This window comes from Lissotriton helveticus, chromosome 1_1 (assembly GCF_964261635.1).
Source record: "Lissotriton helveticus chromosome 1_1, aLisHel1.1, whole genome shotgun sequence".
Lineage (NCBI taxonomy): Eukaryota > Metazoa > Chordata > Amphibia > Caudata > Salamandridae > Lissotriton > Lissotriton helveticus.
In genome coordinates, this window is record NC_136057.1 from 2120448504 (window position 1) to 2120462857 (window position 14354).

Sequence of the window (14354 nt, forward strand, 5' to 3'; positions counted from 1 at the left end):
AGAAGAAAACCCTCAGGCACAACCTGTTTTACAGTGAAAAACAAGTATTTCAGTATTAATGGGACTTCACGTTAATCGTGGCATTTTCAGTAATGTCAATTTAGCAAAATCCATGCTTCATATCTATATTACAGGGCTATAGTATTTATGTATGGTTGCTTTCTACAATTTGTGCATTTAAACATTTTATTTTTGAACATACATTCTGCACATTATATTTATAAAAATATTCACATTAGCAGTTCCCCCCCTCAGATGGTTGAAATAAAAATCACAATTTCTTCGCAAATGATCCATCAAAGTGCACTTTGACTACCTGTTAAGCCTCCTTTTTCAGTTCTATGTTTTCCATGATCTCTCAATTTCTTGAATTCTTTATTCTTTTTCTCTTCTATTCATTATTCTTTTGTGATTTCTCTGTTTCTTTAGTTTTTCTTTCTTTTGTTTAGGCAGCATCTAACTATTTTATATGAAGCATATAAGGTTATCAAACAAAGACCTATAAGAAGTACAGGTTTCAAAATGACTCCAAACAATTCTCCTCCTGCTGTTACAAACCAGTTACTAATAGCAGAAACACCTGTATCTAAATTTTCTAGTACACTAACAGTTTCTAATGGCTTTTCTTCAGGTTTCAGGTGAGAATGTTCTTTGCAAACTTTTCTATTTTGCTACTTTTATCTGGAATGCATGATGAGCAATACTGAGCTTTCATTATCTTGCAGACTCTGCCTTTCTCTGCCAACAAAATGTGTAAAGCCAATGTGATCTTGTAAACCATTGAACTAATAGCCACTAATTCTGTGTTAACAGCCAGCAGTGCACATGGTGTACTAGCTGGTAATTTATCCGCTAATGTTGACAACTTTCTGATTTCCTCACCATTCAGAATTACTCAAACAAGTGGTATAATTGCTCCAAAAATATCTCCCACTAATTGTGTTCCATCAAAGACACTTTGGAGCCGATGTCGGTCGGAAAGCATTCCTACCGACTTGGTTTCGGAATAGTTTTTGACCAACTTGGGTTTGTGGAGTCTGACCGACAGGTTAAGATATTTCCAAACACCATCCGGTCAGACTCCCATTGACTTCAATGGGAGCCTGTGTTCCGACCTACAATTGAAAAAAGGGTAGTTCTGGAAAACCTGGCCCCCGGATCGCAGGCACCCCATGGTGCCTGCCACACTGTGCATGGTTTAAAGAGGGGACACAGAGGTACCCCCACAGCCTCCAACCAGAGACCTCCAGGTAAACGGGGGCCTGCTATGGGCCCCCAAAGTCTGATTTGGACAGCCGATCCGTATTGGATAGACTGATTCGTGAAGGCTGTCTGAAACCAACATCATAATCGCTCCATTGGAAGCGGGGTCCTCAGAGATGTACAAGTCAGCTCTCAGCAACTCAGAGTCTCCAGATTCCGTCTGAACTGCTTCCAGCCATCATAATCGTAGGTCAGAAATGCCTATGAGTCGGACGGAAAAAAAGCTTCAACACCGATTCGGATGAACTGAATGCCGTTCGGAACCTTTCCGACTGACTTCATATTCGCCCCTTTGTGTATGCCTGTGAGATGGTATGATAGTTGAAGCATCTATATTATTTACATAGTACATTTTTGGAAACAACAAAGATAAATAACAAAAGCCTTTCCAATCAGCAGGCAATGGGAAATAAGCATCTTGTCCACAAAAGTTATTAAACCCCTGGAATAACTCTTTCTCCCCCTGTGAGAATTTGAACAGGCCCTCCCAAAACTTCAAATGTGTGTTCACAACTACTGATTCCAACATGCCTTTTTCTAAATAGTTTTTTCTTTTGCAAACTCAGAATTATTTCCCATTCTGTCATTAATCTAATTTCAATTTTGGATATACAATTTTTTTTGTATTCATCTTCTTTTTTTAATTTTAGAATTGATAAATATTCTAAAAAATGTCATCTTTGTTTTTGCTATGAAAGGTGTGAGCCCTCCTTTCTTCTAATGCCAAAATTGTGTATTTTCTAAAGGTCTCATTAAACAGGTTAAATTATTTTAATTTGCCTTGACAGTGTGTATAACTGTGGGTGATCTAAAGAAATGCCATGAAGTGTCTTGATTTTTTGCTTGTGGGTGTAATTTCATACTTTTCTGTAGAGGAACTTTTGAAAGAATAATGGCATAATTTGAAAAACTATTACTCAAAGCATTCTTGTCTACAAAACAAACTAAGCAGTATGCTACATGTAATTGCAGATGACAGTGGGATATGGTGATACATCACCTCATTCTCTGCCAGAGATTGTAAATGTCCCCATACATAGTAACCTTTAACTTCTAAAACTTGCGTATATTCCTGAACTAATCTAGAATAAAAGTTAGTCAAAAACTCTTGTTTTGAGTTGTCTACAAATGTAGCTTTTAATTCTGTTTCATCTTTTGTGTGTGCAGGTGCTGTAGTTGCAGGCATAAATACAGGGATTTCTATCTCTGGTGTAAAATGAAACAGACTAACACAGTTATTATTACTAATAATACAACTAATAAAGTGACATCCACAAAGATCCTAAATCTAGATCTGGTGAGGAAGGATAGGCTTGTCTATAGTAAATTCTTAAGTAGAATATAGCAGCGAGTAATCCGATTTTCTGTGTTGACTTCTACTTGTTCAAAAAGACAATTGACTTGCAATTATTTCAATCAGATTATATATGATATGCTTTGTGAGTCATCCGTAACCCTACTCTGTCTTCTCCTAAATGCTATCCCATTGCTTCTACTGCAACCTTGGACTTAGAGAATGCTTCTTAAACATTTTTCTTAGTTCATTTTATTATTTCAGTCTCTTTTACCTCTTGACTTTTAACACAGTTAATCACTTGTTTTTGATGTTACTTTCAGTCTCAAGTTCCAATAATAATGTTCGTCAAGTTCTCAATTACAATATTTTTTTCAAATATTTTATTTTAATCAATGCTGCTTTTCAGTGTGGCATATCATTGAGGCTTAAACAACTTGGAGTACAATTTATCTGGACTTTATTTGCCACATTTATCAAACAGTAGATCAATTCAGGTGCTGAATACCTTTGACAAGGTACTCTTGTTCTTTTGGATCGCCTTAGTGTCTGTTGATCCTTATCTGCGTCACATATATTGCTGCATTCTGTTTTTTCGATGATTGTAGGTGGTATATGTTCAATTGACACACTTGCCTTTTACCACTTGGCCATTCAAATCTCTGGGTTCAACCTTCTTTTCTTACTTTCTCACACTTGCTCCTTCATCTAGGTCATTCATTCGACTGCTCTTGTGATTCTCCAAAAGTTTCTTCAGAGAGTACTTCCACATCACTCTGAGATACCTCAAGAATGTGTAATGGTGTATGGTCTTGTTGTTCTTCACTCCTTTCTTGTTCTTCTGAATGTGCTGTCATCGGTGCTCTCTGACCTGGCTCGAACACAATTTCTTCTTGTGGACGCCTTACTCTCTGAGTGTGCAATGCATGCACCCAATTACGTTTTTCAGCACATTTGACAGTAGTGTTTGTGATCAGAATGGCTTGATAGGGGCCTTTCCACCTTATATCCAAAAAGGATTTCAGCAAATGCTTCTTCACCAAAACCCAATCACCGGGACAAAGGTCATAGCACTGCTCCGAATGTGGATTGGCAATGGCAGCTCCAAACTAGTGAGAAACAGAACGCACCACACCAGCCAGTCCTTTGTAATAAAAACATTTCATGTCATCTGTGATGTTCAAAAGTGCATTTGCAACTACAGCAAGCAGTCTTATTGCACATTCCGGGAGGATTTCAGGAGGCTATAATCCTGTTGTTCTGTCAGGAGTACTTCGAAGGCTCCTCAGAACCAGTGGAAATGCATCTGGCCATTTCAGAGAAGTGGAAGCACAAACTTCAGCCAATCAAGACTTCAAGGTTCCCTTTACTTGTTCCACTATTCCTGAAGCCTCAGGATGATAGCCACAGAGTAATCTCTGTTCCACTTGAAGAGCCACAAACAGCATTCTAAGGACCTCAATCTTAAAATGAGTCCTTTTGCCTGACTCTAGAGAACCCAATAAATCTATACCTGGGTATGAGTTCATACAAAGGCAATTTAGCTACAGTGAGACTACCATTTCTCAGTGTTGGGTAGTCTTCTACCCATCAAGAGAAAGTGTACACTATCATCAGGATGTAACTCAGCCAGTTACCTGCAGGCATCTCAATAAAGTTCAACTGCATTCTATTGAATGGTCCAACTGTTTTTTCTTACATGACTCATGGTTACTAGTGATCTTCTTCCTACATTTATCTGTTGACATGTTAAACAGATATGGCACAATTCTTCTGCTAGAGCTCTGAATCAGGGGTTGAACCCATTCTCACTAAAAAACCTAACCATTGTGTCTCTTCCAATGTGTGCAGGACCGTGAAAATGTCATGTCATGGGAAATAGCATATTGTCTGACAACACAGGTCTTCCATCAGCTAAATTCCAAATCTCATTCTCATCCTTAACACAACCTGCTCTGACCCAACCTAGTTGTCCTGCTTCTGAACCCTCTTATTGCAAACTTTTAATCCTTTTGCAAGAGTCAGCTACTGACAGCAACATATAGAAAAAAGTGTCCTCATTAGATTTATTTGTCTAATCTTCATTAAATGTATACCCCTCTGTGGAACCCGTCAAACAACCTGAATATGCTTCTTTGAGAGTTCATCCACTTTGGGGGTACTAGAGGCATCAATATTAACTGGGCACAATTAATAATATTTTCACTTAGTAAACCTACACAGATCTTTATTCCTAACCTTCCCCTGATGTGAACTGCAGACAAGGTGCGCTATCTTGGGATCTGGCTGAGCCGCAGTGTGGAGGTACTGTGGAGGGAAAACCATGCCGGCTGATGATGTGGCTTGAAGACCGAGTGACTATATGGCCGAGGCTACCAGTGTCCGTGACTGGTAGGCTAGAAATAGCTAGTCCAAGGTCCAAAAGTCCAAGGAGAGGATATAGCCTTAATATTCCTGTGCCTAACAAAAAAATGAATGTGTCCATCTGCAACAAAACTGGTGCTCATGTAAAGCACTCTGATACCCGATGTCTTGGGTCTAGTTCGGCTATATAAAACTAAAGAAAATAAAGAAAATAGCCAAAATGGTTGTCCTCCCCATGTTGCTTTATCTTTTTTATTAATTTACCTCTTCTTCTCACGACCTGTTTCCAATGCCAACTTCTATATCATTTTGGTTTCCTTGGCATGGGCTGGTGGACAACAACATGTGTCTTCGGAGCTGCTCTCCCTTCCCTTGAACAGGATGGCCTCAGGCGCCAGATATGGACCTCTATTTTCTCAGTGCGCAAGCACACTTTGCCTATTTCTGGCTGCACCCAATTCAGTACCAGTCTTACATTGCCCCCAAGATGGATCATGTGACCCCATGCCCACTGCAGACTGTGCTGTATAGACCTCCTCACAGAGTGGGCAATGAGTAGATATGGTGGCTTGCACGATCTGGGTGTGAAATGAGCTGCAGCAAAGAGTTCATCTACCACATCTGTACACCTCCTCTTTCCCCATCCCAGAAAGTCCTTCGATACTTGCTGCCTCAGAGGCTAGAGTAAAGGCACACTCTGAAGGCTAAAAGGTACCTCTTTTGGGTTGATATACCCTGACAACTCCTATGTTATATATCATGATGTCTTGAAAAGATAACCCGTTATCAAAAAGAAGGTTCAGCCTCTTAACAGAAAGGCTAGACCCATTCAACAAAACACCGCTACAAATGGCAATACTGTTCACAACTTCTTACCTTACTTCATATTTGGGTCACATCCCTGATTCAATGTGAAACCGAAAGAATTATTTCATTTCTTTTGTTTATTTTTCAATTTCTATTTGTATTTTGTTAGTATCAAAACAATTTCTTTAAATCATACAAGTTTCCTATCCACAACCCACACCCACAATTTACATATTTATACAACATACAAAAAAACAAAAAAACAAAAACATTTTTGGACATTACTTAGGTATAATACAGAGACAAAGAGATCAAAACAATTTCCCAAAAACAAACAGAAAGCAAATACATGAAAAAATTATATGCAGAGAAAAATTATTTGTTCTCAATTTCACTATACAATCTAGGAATCAACAGTGCCTATTTTTAAATAACTCTTTATGTGTGCTAATTATTCTCCAAACTTAATATATTTTCTCAAAACACTAACACAGAGCAAGGGGAATTTTTCTTTTTGCTGCACTTGTTGTGAAAGAAACTATGTGGTCGACGGTTTTCAAACCCAGGTGTTATTAGACCGGGATCTCATCAGAACCAATAGCTGAAAAAATAATGACAATGACACTATATTACAATCTTGTACACAAACCAATACCAGTTATACAAAACACCACCGTGTTCGCCTCAGTTACCTTTATATGAAGAGATCAGTGGAATCTCCTTTTTAATTTTGAATGTCTCCACAACTGATTTCCACAAGAAATAGTTTCACCACAGAGAAGAGAAAGAGAGAAAAGAGAAGAAAAAAACGTCAGAGCCTTTGAATTGTGAGGACCTCTTTAGGAATCTATGACATATTATCGAAAGACACAATATCGTAGTACAAAATTATCGGCACAAATAAATCGACATCAAAAATATCGACATCCTATACTTATTTAATCACATACACAAATATCGAAAATTAAATATCGCAATACATAAACATCGATATCAATTATATCGACCACATATATATCGCAATATTTAAATATCGATAATTAAAATTTATAAACAGTACGTTAAAAATATCGAGAGTAAAAATATCGACTACAATAATATCGTTATTTAAGCAATATCGAACAATTTTATTATTATTCTATAACACTTTTAAACATTAAAAAATTACTATTAGCACTACAAAAAATAACATTTTACAACTATTTATAAATAAAAATATTTTCACATTAAAAAAAAATGATTTACACATTTATAAATTATTTCTTTAACATATTATATAAAGGTATGTATGCTCAACATTAATTAGCGTTTACCATATATGGTAATTAATTACACCAACAGTTTTTCGAAAATACAAACCAACGAATCAAAACAGTACAAACATAAACTCACCAATAGCTAACTAATTAGTAACTCCAAAACACTATATAAACAATTACATCCAACAAACAAATTACCTGAGAAAAGTAAAAGACAGGAAAGAATACTGTGGATACATTTGACGACGCCTACAAGAAAACTAAGATTCAACCTACCATTAAGAGGATTGAAAGTAAGTAACTAAATGTAACTTAATTAAAGGAACTGCTAAAATTACACAGTTAGTAAAAAGGACAAATTACTCATACATATGTATTGTATATTACTTCCTACCAGTACAGAAAACTTCACTACTAAAGAACAGAAAAACCTAAGAAGAAAACAACGAAACTACTAACAAAGTAATCATTTTCTATTTTTTCTCGAACAACATTAATTAATTGAAGCTTTAACATTAAAACAGCAAACAGACCTGCTACCAAAAATATGTTTCTAAATATGGATTGTAATGAATAATATTTTTTTTTACAGATAAAGACATCAAAGAAAATGCAGGCCACAACAGAAAATTGAACAGATTGCCTTACACCTACAACAGCATTAAAACTCTGCATAACAAGCAACTAATACAAAGTAAGTCAATTAAATGATGTGACAAACAGTAACTCCTAAAGAATTAAAAATTGCTAACATATTGTAACAATTTATGCATATATCCTTCTTTTTTTCTAGCACCACTACAACATACACTAACAACAAATATCAAAGAACAGAATTCAACAAACAAAGATACAACTACCAAAGTAAGTATATCCAAACACTTTTCCAAAAGATAAAATAAGTAAAAGCTTTAACTTATAGGAAAACATGTAAAAGCTACCCAACAAAATATAAGTAAACAATTAACACAAATAAATGTTTTTTTTCAAGCAAAGAAACACCAGAAAAGACAGACCACAAGGAAAAGAGTAAAGAACATCAAAATCACAGACTAAACTTGAACCAAAGGTAAGCATGCCCAATATAAATATTTATAATTCCCACTTAAAATACATATAACTATAACTATAATAACTATACCATATATTTCTTATAGATTTAAAAAGGAGAAAATGACAGAAGGAGCTGAATTTGTTACCAGTCAAAAAGGGAAACTATTACTCTGCTACATGGGTTATACTTATACCCAAGAGAAACAATTTGGGATGAAAGTAAATTGGAAATGTTGCAAATATTACTCTAACAAATGTTATGGAAGAGCAACAACTAGAGAAGCAACTGTCCTTTACACCAGGGAACACAACCACCCTCCAAATGTTACAGAAATAGAAGTCAGAACAGCATTAGAAAACATAAAAGAAGCTAGTATAGGTTCCCAAAAACCTACAAGCCTAATTTTAAAAGAACAAATTCCACAAATCCCAAAAACAGCCACTACCCAAATGCCTAATATAATTTCTCTCAAAAGAACAATATCACGTACCAAAAAAGCAACTACTACTACCACTCCACCACCTAAAACATATAGTGATATAAATTTAACTCATAACCAAACTATAACTTTAAACAAAATACCTTTTATAATTTACGACAATAAAAACAATGAGAAAAGAATAATAATCTTTGGTACTGCTATAAATTTAATAAAACTCCAACAATGCCAAATTTGGATGATGGACGGTACTTTTAACATCTGTCCCAGACCTTTCTACCAACTTTACACAATACATGGCTTATATCAAAACTGTAACATACCTCTACTATATGCACTGCTTCCAAATAAAACTAATTCAACATATATGGATTTATTAAACATTATCAAACAAAAAACAAATGACTATTCCCCAGAAAAAATTATACTGGATTTTGAACAAGCAATGCTCTCAGCTATTTTAAAAATACAGCCCCATACTTGTATCCAAGGATGCTATTATCATTTTAATCAGTGTCTTTGGAGGCATTTACAAAAAACTACTCTAAGCATAGAATATGCTACAAGCTCATCTTTTGCATATCAAATAAAAAAACTGATAGCACTAGCTTACGTCCCTGAAACAGATGTGGCCGAACACTACAACCTTTTAATAGACAGCCAATTTTACAAACAAAATGAAGCAAAGTTAAGTCCTCTCTTAGACTACTTTGAGGATACTTGGATAGGTAGACTCCATAGATCTGGCCACAGGAGAAATCCTAAAATCCTAATACCCTGGTGGAATGTTTACAGAAGCACCTTAAATGGAGAATCTAAAACAAACAACGCAGTTGAAGGTTGGCACAATGCCTTCCTCCAATCAACAGGCCGAACTAAACCAACATTAGAAAAATTCATTACATGCCTCCAAAAAGAGCAAAGTTATCAGGAATTAAGAATGGAGCAGTCCATTACACAACTAACTCCAAAAACATCCAAACAAACAAAACAAATGCACAAATACCTAGAGCAACAAGTAAAGCTGTACCCTAGCACAACAGGCATGGAATACCTCAATATAATAGCCAAAACACTACTGTAAACTACTGTAAGCCACAAACAATCTCAATAGAAAAATGTTGTAATACAATAATATTACATTCATATAATTTATTTCGAAAATAATTAATGTATGGAATATATATTATATAATTAAAGATATATACACACATTAATTATGTTTGAAATAAATAAAACTAAACAATAAACATTAAAACATTACCAACCCACAATTATAAAAATGTAAAATAACTTACCAAAGATATTCCAAATGATGTAGAATCCATTTCCACCAAAATAAACCAGTTTCCAATTCCAGTTACCCAAAAAAAATGAAAAAATAAAAGTGTCCCAAAATAGATAAATCCATTCCACGAAGCTCTTTCGAAATACCATAAAAAACCCGAAAAATTTTAAAATGTAGAAAAAAGGCTCCAGGAGAACCGAAAAAATTGAAGAAGTGTCTACAAACTATTAGTTAATAAAACTAACGAACACTTCTCCCCAAAAAAAAAACGCTTCCTTCGGACCTCAAGAACTCCTGCAAGTGAAAGACATAAAAGAAATATTCCCACCCACATAAAATAACACATACAGTCCTACTAAAAGTAATAACAACATAATATTTCGAATAATAAACTTAAACATCGAAACACTAACTCTACACACAAGCCAATACAACACTAAAAAGTACGTTAAATGTACATCCGCAAACACAACATATCATAATCTCCAACACAACACATTTACTTCTAACAACACTAAATACGACCAAACTACTCTCAAAATTTATTTAAAACACAGTTAAAACATATTAAATAAACCTTACCTTCAGAGACGTGAGGTGTTTTCCAACCGCTAGCTGAACTTCCTCAAAATGACACAAAACGACCTAAAGCGGTTACAAAATAAAGGACCCAAAACTAAAGAAAAAGTTAGAAATTACACACTTATTATTTAATGCAAGCAAAGTATTTGTGAATTTAATAAACCAAGGAATACTATGAAAAAATAGTAATTCATAATTTGTATTAAATTACTTAGAAAAATGTACACAATTTGTAAAATTATAAAAATAAATATTATAAAATACATAATATGTATTATTATAATTGTAAAAATGTTGAAATGGTGTAAAAAAAATTAACAAAATGTTTAACAAAATGTATATAAATAAATGTAATCTACAATATTTTCTTCAATTAAAAATTTTGTTACAAAATGTTATATTAATATATTAATATTAATATAAATACTAAACTATTGTTTATTAACAACATGTATTTGAATATATACATTGTACATGTATTTTTCAAACAGTATATTTTATTTGGATGTATGATGTTACAACTCATACTTTTACAACGCATACCATTACAACGCTAATTTTACAACGCAAAAACTATAACAATGCATGTATTTAAAACGCATGTTTTTACAACGCAGGTACCTTTACAACGCATACCATTATAACGTAAGTATTGGTAAGTATATAATATTTTTTTTAATTTAAATTAATAGAAAATAATATAATTTAATTTAATTTAATGTAATTTAATTTCATTTAATTAAATCAATTTAAATTTAATTTTATTTTAACCCTGTACCCCAAAAACCCAAAACTGACCCTAAACCCTAAAAATACCCTTTTACCCAAAACCCCAAAACCCAAAACTGACCCAGAACCCTAAAAATACCCCTTTACCCAAAAACCCAAAACTGACCCTGAACCCTAAAAATACCCCTTTACCCAAAAACCCAAAACTGACCCTGAACCCTAAAAATACCCCTTTACCCAAAAACTGAAAACTGACCCTGAACCCTCAAAATACCCCTTTACCCAAAAACTAAAAACTGACCCTGAACCCTAAAAATATCCCTTTACCCAAAAACTGAAAACTGACCCTGAACCCTAAAAATACCCCTTTACCCAAAAACTGAAAACTGACCCTGAACCCTAAAAATACCCCTTTACCCAAAAACTGAAAACTGACCCTGAACCCTAAAAATACCCCTTTACCCAAAAACCCAAAACTGACCCTGAATCCTAAAAATACCCATTTACCCAAAAACCCAAAACTGACCCTGAACCCAAAAAATACCCCTTTACCCAAAAACCGAAAACTGACCCTGAACCCAAAAAATACCCCTTTACCCAAAAACTGAAAACTGACCCTGAACCCTCAAAATACCCCTTTATCCAAAAACTGAAAACTGACCCTGAACCCAAAAAATACCCCTTTACCCAAAAACTGAAAACTTACCCTGAACCCTAAAAATACCCCTTTACCCAAAAACCCAAAACTGAGCCAGAACCCTAAAAATACCCCTTTACCCAAAAACCAAAATCTGACCCTGAACCCTCAAAATACCCCTTTACCCAAAAACTGAAAACTGACCCTGAACCCTAAATATACCCCTTTACCCAAAAACCTAAAACTGACCCAGAACCCTAAAAATACCCCTTTACCCAAAAACTGAAAACTGACCCAGAACCCTACAAATACCCCTTTACCCCAAAACTGAAAACTGACCCTGGACCCTTAAAAATATCCCTTAAAAAAAACCAAACATATAAAATGTAATTTTTAATTATATACTTACCAATACTTACGTTGTAATGGTATGCGTTGTAAAAGTACCTGCGTTGGTAAAAAATGCGTTGTAATAGTTTTACCGTTGTAAAAATTTCATTGTAATGGTAGTGCGTTGTAAAAGTTGCATTGTAATGGTTGTTTCCCATTTTATTTACTTCTAACAATACTTATGTTTATTAAATATGTATTCTTTGAATTAAGTTATATTACCAATATTGTTTGAAATGTTTAATAAAATTTACACAAATTACACAAATATATGAATAAATATAAATGTAAAAAATATATGTTATTGTAATGTTTATTGTTGTTCTTTCTCATGTGAATAAAAAAATTCATTTGTTCAAAAAAACACTACAGTATTTAATATTTTACTTCACTACAAGATGTATTTAATGACATTTCAATCTACATAACTTTACTATTATCACTCCAGTCTACATTAAATTGGTGTAGGTGCTGGACACTAATTAAATATAATTTACTATTCCCACTCTAGTCACCATTAAAATTGGGTAGGTGGTGGACACTAATTAATTATAGTTTAATATTCCCACTCCAATCTACATTAATTTGGGGTAGGTGCTGGACACTAATTAAATAGATATTACTATTCCCACTCCAGTCTACATTAATTTGGGGTAGGTGCTGGACACAAATTAAATATAATTTAATATTCTCACTCCAGTCTACATTAATTAGAGATAGATGGTGGACACTAATTATATATAATTTACTATTTCTACTCCATTCTACATTAATTAGGAATACTTTTGTACACTATTTACATATACATTTAAATTCCCACTCCAAGGTACATAAAATGCATGTATATATATATGTTTAGTTAAATAAAAATAGATACCTTAAACACTATATACAATAATAATGTATAAAAATAAAATCTTTTCTAATTAATTTTGTTTTTATTCACTATTCAAATGTAGTATAATATAGAAAACTGTACAGCAATATAGATTGTAAACAATTTTACTCACTCCATACACTCAACAAACAAATATACTTAAACCAAATGTTTAAATATGAATTAAATGTTAAAAAGTATTCCAAATATTTATATCAAATAAATAGTTAAACATATTTGAAAGTAGAACAATATTGTAAATTGTTATAGAAAAAATTTCGCAATTTATTTCAAATTTTTTTCGAAATTTGAAATTTTAAATTTGTATTTATTGTACATATTGGTTTAATAAATGTGTTGATATATTTAAAAAAAAAAATTAAAAATATATATTTAAAATAAAAAATATTTTGATTTTTTTATTAATTTTTTTCCAAATAAATTTAAAATTTAAAACACTTTTTTAATGCATAATTATTTAACCATTTTAATATTTTTCTCCAATTTAAATATATTTATTTATAAACATTTTTTATATATTAATTTAAAAACATTAATATAAAATAACATCTATTTCAAATATCATTTTTTTTTTAAATTTAATGTGAAAACATAATTTTAAAATAATTTATTTTTTAAATTATACATTTTTAAGTTTTAAATGTTTTTTTAATTTTATTATATTTTTTAAATAAAAAAAAAAAAAAATTTAAACACTCCCCACCCTTATCCCCTATAAACCCAACATCCCGCTCCTAAATTTATATATAAATTAATTAATTTTTATATAAAATTTATTTTTTATAATATTTTATTTTTTTAAATTTCAAAATAAAACAAAAAATCTACAATTTTATATTTATAATATATACATTTTTAATACACTCCCCAACCTTATCCCCTATAAACCCAACATCCCGCTCCTAAATTTATATATCAATTAATTATTTTTTATATAAAAAAAAATTCAATATCTTTTTTTGTAATATTTTCTAATTAAAATAAAAATTATGGAATTTTATATTTATAATATATAAATTTTTAATACACTCCCCACCCTTATCCCCTATTAACCCAACATCCCGCTCCTAAATGTATATATTTTTTTTTTTTTATTATATTTCATAGGTACACATTACTATTAATAAATTCTAATTATTATTAATTATTACACAACAATAACACATATTACTACATAATTATTACAATATATTTTATTTCGATATTTTTACTATTTATCGATATTTCTTTACAACGATATTTTCACTTAGATATTTTTGTTATCGATATTTCAGCACACATACTTATTACGATATTTTTGTAATCGATATTGGTGATTCCGATATTTTTCATCATCGATATTTAAACTTC